A 19,363-nucleotide genomic window follows, 5' to 3' on the forward strand; every position below is an offset into this window, starting at 1 on the left:
CTATGCTGGCCTCTATAAGCACCAAGCACACAAGTGGTGGGCAGACACATATGTGACAAAACGCCCATAACACACAAAACAAAATAATAAAATTTAAATACGTAAAAACAAAATAGATGATTAAGCTTGGGGTATAACTCAGTTATAGAGAACATGCTGAATGTGAGATCTTGGGCTCACTCCCAGTACAGACAGATATAAATATATTATGCATGTTTGTCTGACTTCGGAAGTGGATTGTGTGACAGGTATCAGAAGCCTGGGTTTTAATTCAGTTTGAAAACACAAGATTTACAGAGTTTGATAAGTACCTTGACTTTACTTTTTAAGGATCTTTTAAAAGAAAATATACATTCTGTAAGTCAAACTCTAATTTATTACCAATATTAAACTCCAAGCTTCCTACCCTTCTGATTTCAGAGGAGCCTTTTTAAAAGGCTTAAACACCTGTAATCCCAGAAGTAATGAACTTCTTTATGCTGCTTTGTGTTTGTGCTATTTTGTTTTTAAATCAACCAGACCTGGTGGTATTACTTGGGCAGTAAAATCAGGAGTTCACTGCCAGCCTGAGCTACATAAGACGCTAGTTCAAAACACAAGGCAAAGATAAAGTAAACCTAAGACAAAGTAACCCTAGCAGTATCATTATGGACATTATCAGCATGCTGCTGGTTCTTTTCACTTCCACATGAGCAGCTCCCAGGTCTCCAGCACCCACCCTGGTGTCTCAGCATAGAGGCAAAACTATGTGATCTTTGTTTAGTGATATCAAGTAACAACTGAGAGGGTCCCTGGTCTCCTAAGAAATTCAACACCTATTTGACACGCGCTTACATACAATGTATAACATACACCTCCTTACTGTGCCTAGTCTACCTGGTCTCACACAATGACTAAGATCCAAAGGAACCACAACAGAGCTGTCCAGAAGCAATCTGCTGCTGCTTTCCCCCAAACCATTCTTAATTAAACCAAGCCAACCAAAAGACATTAACTGCTCCTTAAGTTGACCACACAGTACTCTGTTCAAAATTTAATAAATAAGCCGATGGTGGCACATGCCTTTAATTCCAGTACTCAGGAGGCACAGGCAGGTGGATCTCTGAGTTTGAGGCCAGCCTGGTCTACAGAGGGAGTTCTAGGACAGCCAGGACTACAGAGAAAGCCCGTCTGAAAAAACCAAAAAGAAGAAAATAAAATAAATAACCTACCCTGGTTTAAAACTTCTGCTCCAAATACATATTCTTCTTCAAATTATAAACTTTTAAAGATACTAGGGAAGATCACTACTTTTAAACAGATGAATCAGTAAGGACATTTAGTATAATTCGTTTCATCTTATTATGTCTCTCCTGACAAAAGTTTGCTGAGAAAGTTCCCTTTTCCCACAGAGAGAACTAATACTACATCCTAGTTAAAGTGGAGGAGGGGCGGTACTTTTAAACAAACACCAATAAGATTCCTCCTTTTAACAAAGCTCTTGGAGTCCCTCTTCAGAAGTAGCTTCCAACTAAAACATGCAACACTAAGCCTGAACTCTGGACATTAAGAAACCAGGACAGCTGCGACCCACAAATTTTACAACAGGAATGTTTACTTTGGCAGCAACAACACGAGCATGTATCAAATTAGCCTGTGTGTTCTAATAACTACAAGGCACAACAATTTTCGGAAGGCCATTTTTTTAAAACAGAGAGTTTCCAAGTTCTTGGAACATCCTTAAAGCATTGTCATGACATCTTTTCATATCCCAGCTCAGATGAAGCTCAATGGAAAGAAACAATGTTTCCATGCCTCTGAATCAACCATTAGGACAATTCTCATCTGCCTTATCATCCTGGATGAACTACTACAAAGAGAACTATTAGGAAGCTAAGCCCTCCACCTCAAAGAAAGAAAGTTAACTTCAGATGTTAATGGAGTAAGTCATTGCAACATAGACGCAATTATTCCATTCAAATGGATGTGCATGAATTACATTTTATTAACAATTCCACATTGTGAGGTTGACATTTTCTCCTTCCTCTTTTCCATATGCCTTCAGTATTCATGCAGCAAATATTTAAAGACAGAAATTCAATCAGGAAGGTCGTTTGACTGCTACTGCTTTTTGAAGTTGCAGGAAAGCAAGCCTTAGGCAATGGCATTAAACAAACATCTATGTGTCAAGTGCTATACTTGCTCCAGCATATAACCTCTCTAATTTGCAACCCTACTTTATGGTATCCTATGACAGATCATCCAAAAAATTAACAGAGTATAATCTTCAGCTTCTTCTCAAGCACATTTACAAGAAGTATCTCATAGAAACCATCTACTTTGATGAGACTCTAAAAACCCCATGCCCAGAAGCCAATGGCTGGTTTATAAACAAGATAATGACTAGTTCAATGGAAAAGGCATTACAACAAAATGCTAAGACTGTCTCACCACGTTATGATCTGCTTGCCTAATATGTATGTTTAGCTACTGCAGTCAGCAATGTCCAGATATAAATTTAAAACATTTAATGGCCAGTTCTGTTCTAGACTTCAAGCTCATCTTACCTGTTTAAAACATTGGTGCTTCTCCCCCCCACCCCCCCCAATCTATCCTCCAAAATACTTTTTCTCTTTTTAAATGTATTCCCTATGGTAGAAAAGGAGAACCTAAGAAATAAAATTTCACCCATATACAATGAAATATCCAACAGTGAAAAATCAGACATTCCAATTAAAAATAATCAAAACAATTCAAGAGAAATAAACTGACACAGGTTAAGCACTAAATTTCACAAATGAGAGCTTCCTATACTTTATGAATGCAACCATAAATATACCAAGAAATACCTTGTTGATTTAAAAGTAAAGAATTTGGGTTGTTTGGTTAAATTTCAATTACGGATAAGTGGCATGAAGATAGAAGAATCAATACAAAAAAAATTTTTAAAGGTCAGTCATATTTTGTTTACTTAAAATACTAAAGCTTAATCATGACCTGTCTAAACCTTATCGTTGCTCATTGTGTAAAATTAGCACTGCACTTGCAAACCTAAGCAGAATCTAGACTTATCAAACATATGGGGAGACTTGCCCAGTTTCTGAAATAGTGAATGTGAGTGATGCATTAAAATAGTTTTCTTGGTAAACAATAGCAAAAACAAAACAACAACAAAAAGAGAGAGCTAGAAATGCTTTCATAATCTGATCCAAAAAAATCTTTAAAATTTTTCAAGCACCCAGCAATTAAAATCTTGAAATTAAGTGAAATTGTTTGAAGTACCTACACTTCAGAGGCTGTAGATTACAGCAGAAACCTAAAACAGAAAACAGAAAAATAAAAATCAGCAGATCTTTAAACAACTCAGAGGTACACAGAAACGAAGACTGGTTCTCCAGTTAACTTTTCCAGCCCTGTACGGGAGAGACACCAGAACAATGTTGAAGGTAAAACCCTGAGTTTTCCCTGTAAACTGGGCCATAATCGGAAACCTGGGGGGGGGGGGGGGGGGGCGCCGCCGCTGCTGCTGCTGCTAATAGAAGCTCCTTATAAGCAGCGAACTGACAGGTGGAAAAATAAATTCCCCGGCAGGCCAGCCAGAGGTTGTGAAAACACGGTTCAAGGACCGAACATGTTGTGACTACTCTGTAACAGGTCCAAGGTAATTTACTACGCACACACCCTACAGCGCAATCCCTCCAGCACAGATAAGAACGGGAAACAACAGGCTGCCCCCCCTCCACGCCCCATCCCTACCCGAGATCCACGTACCATTTTACAACAGCCGTCTCCCCCCAGACAGGAAAACAGACATTCTGGTCCCGAGTCCTTTCCGCTGAGTTCTCCCCAGCGCGAAAGGAAGAGGGCCGCCGCCGCCGCCGCCGCCGCCGCCGTAACGAGAGAAGCCGGCAACAGCCCCGCCGCGCGGCCGCCACGCCTTCCTCCCGCCGCCGCTGGGGACGCGGAGCCGCGGATCACATTTCTCCTCCCCAACAATCACACGCACGCACGTCCCCAGAGTTGACACCCTCCAAACCCGCCGCCCCGCGACGCCGGTGACAGGGCCACCAAGCCTCCGGGGCGCAGCCACGGGGCTGGGCGCTCCGGCAGCGTGCCTGCACGTCGGTGTTCGCTCCCATCAATGAAAGGAACGAGGTCTCCGTAGTGACGGCCTAAAGCCGCCCAGCCGAAACAGGGGGCCCCCGTGGGACCAAACAAAACTTCGGTTGCTGGGAAGAGCCGTTGCGCAACCCTGGCTTGGGGGAAGGCCCGGACCGCCCGGCACGGCCAGGGCGGCTTCCCGGAGGCTGCGCCAAGCGCGCGCCAAAAGCACGCGCGGTCTCCGCGTCCGGCCGCCTCGGGCCTGGCGTGGCGCCGGCCTTCGGGAACCGCCCGGGGACGGCCGTCCGCAACCGGGCGGAAACGGAGCAGCGGCGCTCCGAGGGTTCCCCCGGCCCCGAGGCCCGCGTCGCCGCCGAGCTCCCTGCCCTTGCCGGGCTCCCTTACCTTCCTAGAGGCCCGCGCTCTCCCCGCTTCGGGCGGCCGCAGCCCTGAGCATGTCCGGGATGGGTCGCGGGGGCCGTGCGGGGACCCGGAGCCAAGCGCTTCAGCAGGCGGCGCCACCCAGCCGGGGCTCAGCCCCTCTCGGCGGCCGCTGCCATCTTGTCCTGGCGGCTGAGAGGAAACGGCGAAACACCCTCCCCCGACCGCTGCTGCTGCTCTGGCTGCCGATCGCCGGGCCCGTTTCCCTCATCTTCCTTCCCGGGGACCTGGGGTGGGGACGGCTCGACTGGGGACAGGGGCGGTGACAAGCCGGCGGGCCACCGGGGCCTACGGGCGGCGCGGGATGCAGGGCCCGCGGCCGTGAGGGCCCATTTCCCCGGCCCCGAGGTGGAGACAAGGACGAGGAGGGCCGCTTGCGAGGCCGCGACGCCGGGGGCCTGCGGCTCGGACTCCTCAAGGCGCCGCGCTGCCGGCAGTCGTCACCCGGGCAGCTGCCGCGGGCCGCCCCGATCTCGGGCCCCTCCTCCACGCCCGCCGGCCTCGGCCGCCGCCTCCGCAGCGCCACCGCCCGCTCGGCCGCGCTGCGCGCCCAGCCCGGGCGGCCCCGCTCGGCTAGGGCCCCGGCGCCTCCGCGAAGCCCCTCCCCGGGGTCCGCCCGCAACCGCGCCCTTGACGCTCGCAGCCCGCCAGGCGGCCCGCGCGGATCCAACCCTGAGCTCTCACGCCATCCCTCCAGCAGGAATAGCTTCCGTCAGCCCTCCTCTGCAGTTCTGAGCCTGACTCCCGGCCCACTCTGCCAAAAATACACATTTAGGGGACGATCCGAATACCCAAAGAAGGGGTTCGGATGCGGAAGCAGGATTTTACAGGCCCTTCCAGGTCGCCCCATCCTAATGCCCCGTCCCACCCCTTTAGAATCTGTTTCTTGGCATCTTAGGAGTTTACAAACAAAGAAAGTGAACATGGTTAGCCAAATGAACAGTCCCAGTCTAAAAGTGGGCCCTTCCCGCTCTCCCATTCCAAAACAGCAGAAGACTTGTCACGCCATATCAAAGAATGAAGGAAGAAGGACTGTTGGAAGTTTTCTAAGCACAGCACCACAGTCATTGGGAAGCTGCCTACCTCTAAGTTGATAATTCTCCATCGAGTTAGTTCCACACCCAAGCTAGTTTCTTCGCTCCTGGAAACTAGGAAATCGACAGAATGGTCCATTTCCACCCACGTAACCATAGAACCATGGAATTTGAGATGAAAGAATCTTACTGATGTATAGCAAACTCTTATGCTAAGACAAGGGTTTAGACAGGTTTCGATGACGTGAGCAAGGTTATAGAGCAAAGCCTTAGTCTCCACCCGCCTCTCTCCTCCATCTATCTCCCCAGGAAGCAACTCAACTAACATTCGAAGCAACCCATCCTTCAGTAAACCTATTTTTTACAACCTGTTTCGCTCGGTTCCTTTTGTTCTAAACAAATGTTTTACATTACAGCAACCCAAGCACCTTGATCTCTATAATGAAAGTGTCCTTTGCTTTCTTCACTGGGAAGGTTGAGTTTACTGCTGATGTATTTCTCCACACACATTTTCTGTGCAGCATCTGAGACAGGGTAAAGGGAGCGTCAACTTGCTGTGTACATATTACTCCTTTATAGCCTTCTGCCTTTCAAACTAGGAGAAGAGGACTGTGTAGAATGTCTTCAAAAGTGAACGGGGTTAGCATGCTCAATGCCACTGGTAATACTTTTTCAGTGATGGGTGTTTTCTTCAAGACAAGATACTCAGTGAAAAGTCAAAGAAGAAAAAACAATGTATGATTTTTAGAAAAGGCATGTGCACGAAATGGCCCTGGCGATACAAGCCTGGAACACCAGCTCTGGGGAGATGGAGGCCAGAGGATCAGGAGTTCAAAGCTGTCTAGAGACAACAGAAGGACAGCGTCAGAGCCATTTTTCCCCCTTAGCATTTACTTCGGATTTTTTTAAGGCAATATTTAGAAAAAAAATAAACTATATGAAAGACTTCCACCTTTTTCAAGGATTGTTACATTTATGAAGAGGCTGGAGGTAAGAACATTTCCCCTCTGCTGGGTAGTCTGCCCCGCCCTCTTTCCTGTGAATTCCAGAAAGGATTTCTGTCACCTTCCTTTTAACCATTGCCTTGCCAGTGACTAAATGCAGTATCTAATTTTAAAGCTTCCTAATAAAGCTTGCTAAATAAATACACATTGATGCAAGCCTCCTCAGGAACCCTACTGTCTCCTAACCTGATGTCCTTAACCTCTTCCTCTCAAATCCATTCTGAACTGGAATATTCACATAATCTTCCAAAACCCTGAAGTGGCAATTTTTTGCTAGGTTCATTTAAAAATAAAAATGATAGTTTTAAAGGGATGTGGTGTCTCATGCCTGTAATGCTAGTACTCCAGAGCCTAAGGCAGGAGATGATCTTCCAGAGTCCAAGACCATCTTGGGCTATATAATGAGTTCCAAGCCATCTCAGAATACAGACTGACTGCCTAGTCTCAAAAAATAGTGGAGTGAGGAAAGACTAATTATCCTCACAGGTCCAAATTACCATTTTTGGGTTTTGTTGGGGGGGGGGGTTGTTGTTGTTTGTTGTTTGTTTTTCTGTGTAGCTTTAGGGTTTCTCTGTGTAGCTTTGGTGCCTGTAGACTAGGCTGGCCTTGAACTCACAGAGATCCTCTTGGCTCTGCCTCCCGAGTGCTGGACTTAAAGGTGTGTGCCACAGACACCCAGCTCCAAATTATTTTTAAATATATGCTACTTCTGACATGGTGGCACAGGCCTGTGGTCTCAACTCAGAATGTCACACCAGCCTGGGCTACAGAGTGAGTTCAAAGCCAACCTGAGCAATTTTGTGTAACCTGGTTTCAGAAAAGTTTTTAAAAGGTCTAGGGAGTCCTAAAATTAAGGGCTTAAATTCAGTTCAAACTCCCCAGGAGTCACATAAAAACACAGCTTCAGTAAGCCCAGTGACGACGGTGAAGAAAAGGGGATTCCTGGGGCCTTTGTCTAGCCTGTCTAGTTATCAGTGAGCTCCAGGCTCTGTGAGAGACTCTGTCAATGGACAAGATGAAAAATGATTGAAGGAAATGCCTGACTTCAACCTGAGGCCTCCATGTACATACAAATCTACAGAGAGACAGACAGAGACAGAGAGACAGAGAAAGGCTGGGGCTGTAGGATCACAGAGATCCTCTTGGCTCTGCCTCCCGAGTGCTGGGCTTAAAGGTGTGTGCCACAGACACCCAGCTCCAAATTATTTTTAAACTGTTGGCAGAGCAGTGCTGGCCCAGCATGCCCAAAGCACTGGAGTCAATCTCAACTTTGAAGGACAGAATGACACCCACCTATAGTCCCAGAACTGGGGAGGTTTTTGGTTTGTTTTTGTTTGTTTGTTTGTTTTTATTTTCCTGGTTTTTCAAGACAAGGGTTTCTCTGTGTGGCCCTAGCTGTCCTGGAACTCCTTCTGTAGACCAAGCTAGCCCTCTGCCTCCCCAGTGCTGGGATTAAGCCACAACAGCCCCACTTACAGGAGACCTTGTTTCAAAAGATAAAAGGAGAGAGGAAGAAAAAAGAAAGGAAGGAAGGAGAAAAATGGGAGAGAGAGGAAGGAAAGAAAGGAAAACAACCTGAGGCAAAAGAAAAGCTACGCTGCAGGCTGACAGGAGGAAGCGGTGGAGAACCAGAAGTGGCTAGTGAAGAAGGGTTTAAGGAGGGGCGTCATCAAAGCAGCCCTACAATCTGTGGGGGAAAGCATCCTCTGTGGAATCCATTTGTTTTCCACTTGCTCAGATTTTCCTTCCAGTAACTGTCAGTCTCTGTCATAGGAAAAGCCGAAAGCCACACTGGTCCTAACCAGGCCTTAAAACCTCCCTCGACGGGAGCACCCGGAACCTCATCTACTTCCTGCCGCCTGTCCTCCTGTCCTCCCAGTCATTCTTCCTCGGGTGCCCCTCCAAGACCCCTCACTCTCAATCCACAGTCTAGATTTTTCTCCGCAGCACTGGAGACTGAACCTAGTACAAAGCACTGCTCTACCACGAGGAACACCCAGCCCCTTCACTTGTTTTTTGTTGTGACAGGGTCTCCACAAGTTGCCCATGCTGACCTTGAATTTGTGACCCTCCTTTGTCAGCAGCCATCCCAGGTGCACCAGGCCCAGCAGAACTCACATTCTTCCTCTGCTAAGGGCCAGCCATCTTAGCTACATTCATGTACATTTTCTGTCTTCCTCCACAAGGATTTTTCTTTTTTGTCATTTGTTAGTTGTTTGATCCCCCACAGTCTAGAATAGGAACTCAATAAATATTTATAAAATGAAAGAATAGATTTTCTCTGTAAGCAGAAAGAAGCTGTCCACAAACTCAGCCTGCAAGCAGTCACAGTCCTTGGACATCACCCACACACAAAGCCTGAAACCGGTTCTTTCTCGTCGGCCTCCCTCCAGGTCCGGTGGGCCTGTCCAGCTGAGGCCGGTCCATCTCTGTTGAACTGCACACAGGTGTCAGTTAGAGAAACGGCCTTGAACAGCCTTAGCACACAGTGCTAATGCTTCTATTCAAAGCAGAGCAGTTTCCAGAAAAATCTTGGAACTCTGTCAGAGCCTGAGTCCCCAACCCACCCACAGCCATCTTCCTGGAGGAAGCTGGGCTTTGAGTTTTGTGGTGGTTGTTTCCTCCACCCCAGACCCTAGGTGTTGTTTCTTTGGTCCCTTTTTCCCCAGAGGAGTGGAGGGGCCAGGGTGTGCCAAGTTAACCAATGAGCTCCCTGACTACAGAGCAAGGAGGAAAACTTTATCTGGGAGCTTGTTTCTCCTCCTCACAGGAGGTCCTGGCTTCCTGATGCAAATAATCTGCCTTCTTCCTGGAGACCAGCTTTGTATATCTGGGCCTCAGGGAAGGGCAGCTGGGATGGAAAAACCATTCAAAGCTGGCTGCTGCGGACTATATTTGAATAACTAAAAAACTCATCAAATAACTAACTCTTTGCAGCCCAAAGTTCTGCTTCTCTTAAAAAAAAAAAAAAGCAGGGCAGGCAAGACGGCTCAGTGGGTAAAGGAGCTTGCTGCCAAGCCTGACCATCTCAGTTCTATACCAGGATCCACATGGTAAGAGAAGAGAAACTCCACTGTGTACCTTGGCAGTGTACCCCAGCCCCCCACCCCCCAAACATATACATAAATGTGTTTGGTTTTATGTATATGGAACAGGCATATAATCCCAGGCACTCTGAAGCAGGAAGGTTGCAAGTTCAAAACCAAGACAGAAAAACAAGCAGCCAGGTATATTGACACACGCCTTTAATCTCAGCACTTGGGAGGCAAAGGCTGGTGGGTCTCCATGAGTTCCAAGTCAACAGGACCATGTAGTGAGACCCTATCTCAAAACAAATGAAATGAAACCTAGTTTCACTAATTAACGAAGGTGAAAGTAGTGTGGTATTAGGGAGCTAGGAAGATGGCTGGCTCATCAGGTTCAGGTGGTTGCCCAAGAGAGGCCCAGAGTTGGGGCCTGATCACCCATGCAAATGCTGGGTAGGCATCCCTCATGGCAGGAGGCTAGCTAGATGACCAGAAGTGGAAAGCTCTGAGTTCAGGTAAGAGGCCCTGCCTCAACATCTAAGAGGAAGAGCAATTGAGGAAGGCACCCAATTCCAACTTCTCCACACTCATTCTGGTGAAATCATGCACATGCAAACAGTAAACACACTTGTTCCCATTCCCACACCACGTACAGAGATACATGTGACAAATTAATACCACATTAATATGGACAGTCATAATCTCATTTTAATGATTTACTTATTTCTATTTTATGTGCATTGGTGTTTTGCCTTCATGAATGTCTGTTTGAAGGTGTTAGATTCCCCTGGAGCTAGAATTATAGACAGTGGTGAGCTGCTATGTGGAAGCTGGAATTGAACTTGGGCCCTGTTCTCTAGAAGAGCAGCCAGTGTTCCTAACTCCTGAGCCAGCTCTCCAGCCCCATAATCTCATTTTAATATAGAGGTTAGGTACTGCAGTCAACGGAAAGAAAAATCCTCATTCTTGAAAAGTCCTAAAATTACCCATAAGGTACAGTATTTATTATTTTGGATATGCAACCTGGTATAACAATGTGTACTATAGCGTGAAATAGGCTAAAGTTTTCACATTTCACCTCTGGGAGTTTAGAATTCTTATGATTATTATAACTCTTTCACTTTAAAATGTTTTATTTTAAAAAAATGTTTTATTGCTTTTTTAGTGTACCTGTGTGTGTCTGTGTGTGCAGGTCAGAGGACAACTTGTGGGAATCAGTTCTCTACTTCTGCACATGGGTTCAAGGGATTGAGATTGGGTCTCAGGCTTGCCAGTAAGCACACTCACCAGATAAACCATCTTGCTGGCCCCTTCATCATTTTTTTAAAAGATGTAATCTAATAATCACTCTTAGCCAAAGGTTTCCCAAAACCCTAGTTAACCCCCCTCCCCCATTTCTTCCTCTAAAATGAAAACACTAGCATGGCTCCCTATGTGATAAAGATGTCTCCCTCGGTAATGGATCCTTAGAATCCTCAGAACAATCATTGTTCACGCCAGGTTTTGCTCAAATGTGCCTTTCCTTTTGATTGAATCCGTTGCCCACCGCACCAGCTCAGCTAGATGACAGGTCTGCCAGCACCCACACCTTCTACATTATTCTCTGTCCAGATATCCTGTAGTGTTTCTTGTCTTTTCTCTCTGTCTTTGTTTTGTTTTTGAGGCAAGACTCTCTTCCTAGCTACCTGCCCTAGAGCTCTCTAGGTAGACCAGGATGGCCTTGAACAGAGATCTCCCTGCCTCTGCCTCATCCTGGCTTTTCTTTGGTTTCCATGTTTATTTGTTTGTTTGTTTTTGTGGTGCTGGGCATGGAGTATAGGGCTCCAGCTGAGTGCCTGGTGCTTGCTGGGCAAGAGCTCTACCACTGACTTACACCCCAGCTTCAAAAGTCAAATGAACTTGAAAAGCAAAATACAGGTCTCAATTCAAAGGGCGTTGGGGGTTGTTTGTTTGTTTGTTTGATTGATTGATTGATTGATTCTGAGCTAAGAGTAACCAGGATCCAGGAACATGGATTCAGGTTGTCCAGACGTTGACATGTTCCACCTTGGAACTTGATCACATGAACTTGTGTGGTCACAGAACAAAAAGAAAGACATAGATCAATTCATTAACAAATATATTATGGGGACAGCAGGTGAGTGGGTCACAGCAAAGTGGGGAAACTCTGCTCTATAGATTCAAGTTTCTCTCTCTCTCTCTCTCTCTCTCTCTCTCTCTCTCTCTTTCTTTCTTTTTTGGTTTTTTTGGGACAGGGTTTCTCTGTGTAGCTTTGTGCCTTTCCTGGAACTCGCTTTGGAGACCAGGTTAGCCTCTAACTCACAGAGATCCACCTGGCTCTGCCTCCCGAGTGCTGGGATTAAAGGCATGTGTCACCACTGCCCAGCATCTTTCTCTCTTTTTGAGACAGGGTCTCCCAATGTAGCCCTGGCTGGCCTAGTCCTTATACATGGACCAGACTGGCCTTGCACTTGCAGTGGTTCTCTTGCCTTTGCCTCTGAGTGTTGGGATTACAGATGTGGTGTGTGTGTGTGTGTGTGTGTGTGTGTGTGTGTGTGTGTGTGTGTGCCATCTCTATCAGATGGTTTCATGACATTCTTAACTTTTGTGATGGTAGAAGCTAGTGGTCTGCTAAAAATCTATTCAAAAGAATCCAGTTCAGTGAGAGACCTTACCTCAAAAAGTGAGATGGGGCCTGTAAAATGGCTTAGTGAGTAAGGATGCTTGCTGCCAAACCTAATGGACCTGAGTGTGATCCCTGATGGTGGAAGGAGAGAAACTACTCCTGAAAGTTGTCCTCTGACTCCCCAGGAGTGCTGTGGTGTGTGCACACCACATAATATAAATAAATAGATAATGAAGTTTTTAAAGTAATGTTATAGAGAGCAATTGAGGAAGATATCCCTGATATTGATATTAACTTTGAGCCTCCAGGAGCATCCACACAGGTGAATGCACCTACATACATGTGCACATATGTGTACAACACACACACACACACACACACACACACACATACACACACACACACACATACATACGTATTCCTAAAGAACATTATAATCCCCTTTGGAAGGGTTAATGTGGACAGGACTATGCTCCAGAGAAACCTTAGCATAAAGTCATGAGTAAGACATACTAGAGAAGAACAGTAGAACTTATAATCCTCTCAAATAGTAGGTGAAGGCTGAGATGATGACACGTATCTGTAATCTTCAGCACTGGGCAGCTGTCCTCTGACTTCTACATGTGATCAGTAGCAAGCACTAGTGTATACACACACACACACACACACACACACACACACACACACACACAAATATGCTTTTAGAAACACTTCTAAAAGAAACAACAAGAATGATCCAAATTTGTGGTTTAGGTCTAGGAAGAAGGCTTAGTGAGTAAATTCTTGCCTCATAAGCATGAGGACATGAGTTCAGATCCCTAGAAACTATGAGTTCATGGCCAGCCTGGACTACATAAGACTCTATCTCAGATAGACAGACAGACTGACAGAGAGATAGATGGAAAGATGGGTTATAGTGGCACAGGCCTGTAATTCTAGTACTTGGGAAGCTGACATAAAAGGATCAAGTCTTGGGCTAGCCTGGACTACACAGCAAGGACCTGTCACAACAAATCAAAAGCAATGAAATAATGCATGGTGAAGAGTTGCCCACGCTCCTGCTATCCTGTCTTTGTCTATGGAAGAAAGAACAGAGATTCCACTGAGTGAGAAATACACATACCAGGTTCATCACTGACCCAAGACCACACAGGTCCAACCCTCTTACCTCAGACATCCCACTGATACATCATGATACCTTTCTGTATTCCCAAAGTAGGAAGCCTTTGTCCCCAAATTTCTTCTCGTCTCTCTCTTTACCTGTAGACAAGGGAAGTAGCCCGTTGCTCTGTATTCAACACCGAGTGCCCATCTCCAGGTAAACTCCATTCTTTCCTTTGGAGTTCAGGTGTCATAGGGTAACATATGAGGAAGCACACTGGGACCATCCAGGACGAGCTGGGCTCTCTAACAGAAACGGCAAGTTCAGTCATGCAAACCCTTGTAACAATGACAACAAGCCACAACTACAACAAAACCCTGCCTGCTAACACAGATTCTTCTGGGATGGCAAAAGGCCAGCCACTTAGAAAGAGTCCTTGGGTTCAAATCTTCCTTATATTTCATGACCTACCCTTCACATGTCAAGAAGCTCTTCTAGGGATAGGAGACAAGGAGCCGGTCTCACAACTTTAGGGCAGCTGAAGTTGTAGTGGATGAACTGTAAAAAGAGCTATGCCCTTAAGGCATCTAGGACAGGCCTGTGACTTGACTTAGTAGGTAAAGGTGCTTTCTGCAAACCTGACACACACACACACACACACACACACACACACACACACACACACACTAAAATAATTTTTTAAAAAGACTTCTAGAATACAAATCAAGAAAAGTCCAGGTAAAGTTGTGACGTTCGGTGCTGGGAAGAGGACTTAGTGTATAAAGTATTTGCCTCATAACCTTGAAAGCCTGAGTTCAGATTCCCCAGCACCCACACAAAAGCCAGGAGCAGCACATCTGGAATGGCAGCTCGGAAATGATGAAGTCAGGCAAGATCCTGGGACTCACTGGCCAGTCTGCTGGAACACTGAGCCCAAGTTCAGTGACAAAATAAAGTGACAGGCAATAGGGGAGGACACATGATGTCAACCTGGGTCCCTCTTACCCCTCCCCCACACGCACCAGTTTGGTGAGATTTGGATTGGTGCTTTCTTTCTTCCTTCCTTCCTCTCTCCCTCCATCCAATCATTCACCCCTCCCTCCCTCCTTCCTTTCTTCTTTTTGTAGACAGGGTCTCACTGTGTAGTCCTACCTGGCCTGGAACTCCCTATATAGACCAGGCTGACTTCAAACTCACAACGATCCACCTGCCTCTGCTAGGACTAAGGGTGTGCAGCACTATCCCCACGCTCTGCTTTTTCTTGTGACAACCCCATATATTTATATTCTTTACCTATCTCATCTTATCCATAGTTTGGTTAAAGTCACCTTTCCAAATTACTTCACATTCTGCTCTAAATACCGAAATGTCACTGGAACATTCCTATTTACACCTGGCTACACAAATCTTTACCAGAGAAATTTGATCTTTGGTCAAAATACTCATTTAGCCTCCTTAGGAAAACAAAAATGTACTATCTACTTATTTGGAAGCAGAGTCTCATGTAGCCCAGGCTTGCCTTGCACTCACTATATAGCTGAGAATGTCTTTAAATTCCTGATCCTCTGGCCTCTACCTCCAAAGAGCTGGGATTACAAAGCATCCATCCACCATCATGCCTGGCATAAAAAGTATGCTATTTAAAACATTTTTTATTTTGTTTTGTGTTTTAAAATAGCCAGAGTAACCAATAGCCTAAACAAAGCCTTCAACTGAATAAGAGAGACACTTTCCAAAAGATGTTGCTCTCCTTCCATCTGTCAAAAAAGTGTCTGAATACACAGTTTGTTAACACCTTTTTCTGCCATGTGTCAAAAAATGTCATAATTAACATCCAAATCTATGAATTGTCTCTGCCCCTATGCAGCAGCTATGCTGAAACAGACTTCCTTTCTTATCCTTGATCCTCCCAAGAAGCGGAGGAAAAAAACGCAGCAGAATCCATCAAGAAAGTCCTCCCCTGCCTCTAGGTCTTGGGACATATTGCAGAGCCTCCAAAACAAGATTCCACTTTCTAAAAATTGTTCTTATTAGCATATATTAGTTATACACAATAATGGGTTTCATTGTGGCATTTTAATATATGTATATAATGCATTTCAATCATGACCTCCCATTACTCTTTCTTATCCCCTCCCACACACCCTCTACTTCTTGCCAACTGGTCCCTCTTCTACTTCAATGGGTTTTTCATTTTTGCTGGCATGAGGAACTCAGTGAGTATCATTAGAGCTGCTTATAGGAGCGTAAATATGGGGTTATGAAAAGGACCTTACCTGTGACTGCATTGTGGTGGGTATTGTGTTCCCTGAAATATTGTGTGTTCCCCGAAATAAACATATCTGGGGTCAGAGAACAGACAGCCACTAGAACAAAGCCAAAAATGGTGGCTAGAAAATGGGAAGAATAAGCCATAACAGAAGTTGGGTGGTGGTGGTGCACTTTAATCCCAGCACTTGGGAGGCAGAGCTAGCTGGATCTCTGAGTTCAAGGCCACTTTAGAAACAACTAAACATGGTGACCCACCCCTTTAATCCCAGAAACCCAACCTTTAATCCCAGGCAATGACAGCAGAAAGAGAAAGATATATAAGGCGTGAAGACCAGAAACTAGAGCAATTAAAGCATGTAGTTAGTTAAGCATTTGGTTGGTTAAGCGTTCAGGCTTTGGAGCAACACAGTTCAGCTGAGATTCATGTGGAAGAGGACTCAGAAGCTTCCAGCCTGAGGAAACAGGATCACCTGAAGAACTAGCAAGGCAAGATAGCTGTGGCTTGTTCTGTGTCTCTGATCTTCCAGCATTCACCCCAATAACTGGCCTCAGGTTTGTTTTTATTAACAAGTACCTTTAAGATTCATGCTACACTGCATCACTGAGGAAAAGGCCTTTCCCTTCCCAGGAAGTGCCTTCAGGGAAGGGTGGTTCACCTGAGTGCTTCCCCCTACTGCATTTTTCTTTTTTCTTTTTTTGTTGTTGTTGTTGAGATAGAGTCTATGTAACCCAGGCTGGCCTCCTACTTGGTATCTAGCTGATGATGACCTTGAACTTCTGATCCTCCTGGTTCTAACTCCCCAGTACTGGAATTACAGGAACTGCCACCATGCCTCTTTTTTGTGATGGTTTGTTTGTTCATTTTTCTGTTTTGTTTTGGTTGGTTGGTTGGTGTTTTGCTCATTTGTTTGGTTGTTTGTTGTTGCTGTTGTTTTGGTTTTTCAAGACAGGGTTTCTCTGTGTATCCCCCACTGTCCTAGATCTCACTCTGTAGACCAGACTGGCCTCAAACTCAAAGCTTGCCTCTGCTTCCTGAGTGCTGGGCCTAAAGGCATGCAATCCCACCCCTGGCCACTTCCTAATTTTTCTGCGTTGCTGGGCCTCATGTGTGCCAAGCTGGTGCACTATTGCTGAGCTACATCTGCCCATTTCCTTTAACCTTTGAATTTGACATAATAACCTCTCCCCTACAATGGAGTTGAGAGTTTGCAAACCTGATCTAAGGCAGAAGCAAAGTAGAACTTCACTCAGTCTAAATGTTTTAAAGAATGTGTTGTGTTGAAACTGAGAAGCTTTTGTAGGGCAAAGGACATGGTCAATAAGACAAAAAGACAGCCTACAGAATGGGTAAAGTGATAGAAAATTACAACATGTCCACACGGTTGGGCTTTCCTGGCGGACCGCCTAGTTATTTCCGGTTCAAAATAGCCATTTCCAGGTCAGAACATCTCGAGTGACTAGGACTCCGTGGCTTTACATGGTTGCGTAAAGCGCGCAGCCATGTAATCTATGCGCATGCGTGGAGTAGCCACATGAGGTCCTGTACGCATGCGCGGCTCACTCTTTAAAAAGCCGGCACCATTTTGCACAGGTCTCTCTCTTCTCTTTTCTCTCTTCTCTCTCTTCTCTCCTCTCCTCACTCACGTGTGTGCTTCACACAGGCCTGTCACCTCTATCCTCTATCCTATACTAATAAACAGCTCTTGTGTGGATTTGTCGTGTTCAGGGAGTGTTCCTCGCGGGGTAAGAGCGCCGCTAAATAACTAACATAAAGGTCTTCACCAACCCCACATCTGATGGAGGACTGATCTCCAAACTATATAAAGAACTCAAGAAACTAGACATCAAAATACTGAACAATCCAATTAAAAAAATGGGCTAAAGAGCTAAACAAAGAATCTCAAAAGAAGAATCACAAATGGCTGAAAGACATTTAAAGAAATGCTCAACTTCCTTCAATAAACTGCATTTGACATCAAAAAAAAGATTAAAGAAAGAGCAAGGAAAAAGAAAAAAGAAATGCTCAACATCCTTAATTATCAGAGAAAAATGCAAATCAAAATGACTCTGAGATACCACCTTACACCTGTCAGAATGGCTATGATCAAAAACACTAATGACAGTCTATGTTGGAGAGGATGCAGAGCAAAGGGAACACTACTCCACTGTTGGCAGGAATGCAAACTTGTACAACCACTGTGGAAATCAGTATGGTGATTTCTCAGAAAATTGGGAATCGATCTACCTCAAGACCCAGCCATACCACTCTTGGGCATATACCCAAGGAATGCTCAATCATACCACAAAGATACATGCTCAACTATGTTCATAGCAGCACTATTTGTAATAGCCAGAACCTGGAAATAACCTAGATGCCCATCAACTGAAGAATGGATAAAGAAAATATGGTACATATACACAATGGAGTACTACTCAGCAGAGAAAAACAATGACAGCATGAAATTTGCAGGTAAATGGATGGAACTAGAAAAAACCATCCTGAGTGAGGTAACCCAGACTCAGAAAGACAAACATGGTATGTATTCACTTATAAGTGGATTCTAGATATAAAGCAAAGAACTATCAAACTGCAACCCACAGAACCAGGAAGACTATATTGCAGGGCGGACCCTAGGATGACTGTGGCTTATAATAAGTTTTATTTTTACTCAATTACTGGGCAAGCCTCAATGAAACATTTCACAATTAGGATAAGAATTTATACTGTATCAAGCTGATAATAGAAAATAAATAAATAAAGTGGGGAAAAAAACTAAAAAAAAAAAGAATGTGTTGTGGAATAATCTTTTTATACACTGTAAATATGTGTCACCCGGATTGGTTTAATAAAAAGCTGAATGGTCAATAGCTAGGCAGGATTTTCAGAGCAGAGGGGCTGCTGGGAAGAAGGGCTGAGTCACCAGCCAGGCACGGTGGAATCAGGAAAGCAGCATGGGCAGTACAGAGTAGAGGTAATAAAGCCACTAGGCAGAAAGCAAATTAATAGAAACAGGTTAATTTAAGTTATAAGAGCTAGCTGAAAACAATCCTAATCTATTGGCTGAGCTTTCACAATTAATAAGTAGTTTCTGTGTGGTTATTTGGGAGCTGACAGGCAGGACAGAAAAGGCCACCTACAAGAGTGTGTCCCTTCAAGATGATTGAGGCCTAGAGAGACAACTCAGTGGTTAAGAGCACCAGCTGCAGCCGGTTGGTGGTGGCACGCGCCTTTAATCCCAGCACTTGGGAGGCAGAGCCAGGAGGATCTCTGTGAGTTCGAGCCCTGCCTGGGCTACAGAGTGAGTTTCAGGAAAGGCGCAAAGCTACACAGAGAAACCCTGTCTCAGAAAAAATGGGGGGGGGAGGACTACCAGCTGCTCTTTCAGAGGACCCAAGTTTGATTCCCAGCACTCACATGGTAGATCACAACCATCTGTAACTCCAGTTCCATGGAATTCATCTGACTCCCTCTTCTGGCCTCTGTGGACACATATATACACATAAAATAAATACATATTTTAAAAAGATAACTGAAGAAGATAATCTGTCCAGGTTCCTAGTAGAGAATCTGTGTCCTATTTGAGACCTGCTCCAGAAGTGAGGGGAAGAAAGGAAAAGGTCTGAGGTACAGGAAATGTTCACCTTTCTGTGACATTCTCCACAACACGCCCTGCTCCTCCTTCCTCCCATCTCTTTTTGAAACAGCATGGCACTCAAGTCCTGTAGCTCAGCTGATCTGGAACTTACTACATGGTCCAGCATGGCTTTGAACCTCCACC

The 19,363-nt window shown here is 45.3% G+C and overlaps 1 protein-coding gene across 8 annotated transcripts in view; it reads right to left on the reverse strand.

Moving 5' to 3' along the window:
- Hipk3 (homeodomain interacting protein kinase 3) overlaps positions 1 to 5,233 on the reverse strand; it is a 78,607-nt gene extending 73,374 nt beyond the window's left edge. For 2 of the 8 annotated variants that reach the window (XM_036183808.1, XM_036183804.1), the window contains exon 1: positions 4,486 to 5,233. The gene's annotated coding sequence lies outside the window, so the exon portion shown is untranslated. Of the gene's footprint in view, positions 1 to 3,265; positions 3,296 to 3,750; positions 4,340 to 4,485 lie in introns of those variants that run through there. The other 6 variants (XM_036183810.1, XM_036183809.1, XM_036183805.1 and 3 more) reach the window with 5 other exon arrangements.
- Between the last annotated feature and the right edge of the window lie 14,130 nt (positions 5,234 to 19,363).

Source organism: Onychomys torridus, chromosome 4, assembly GCF_903995425.1.
Source record: "Onychomys torridus chromosome 4, mOncTor1.1, whole genome shotgun sequence".
In the NCBI taxonomy this organism is placed as follows: Eukaryota; Metazoa; Chordata; class Mammalia; order Rodentia; family Cricetidae; genus Onychomys; species Onychomys torridus.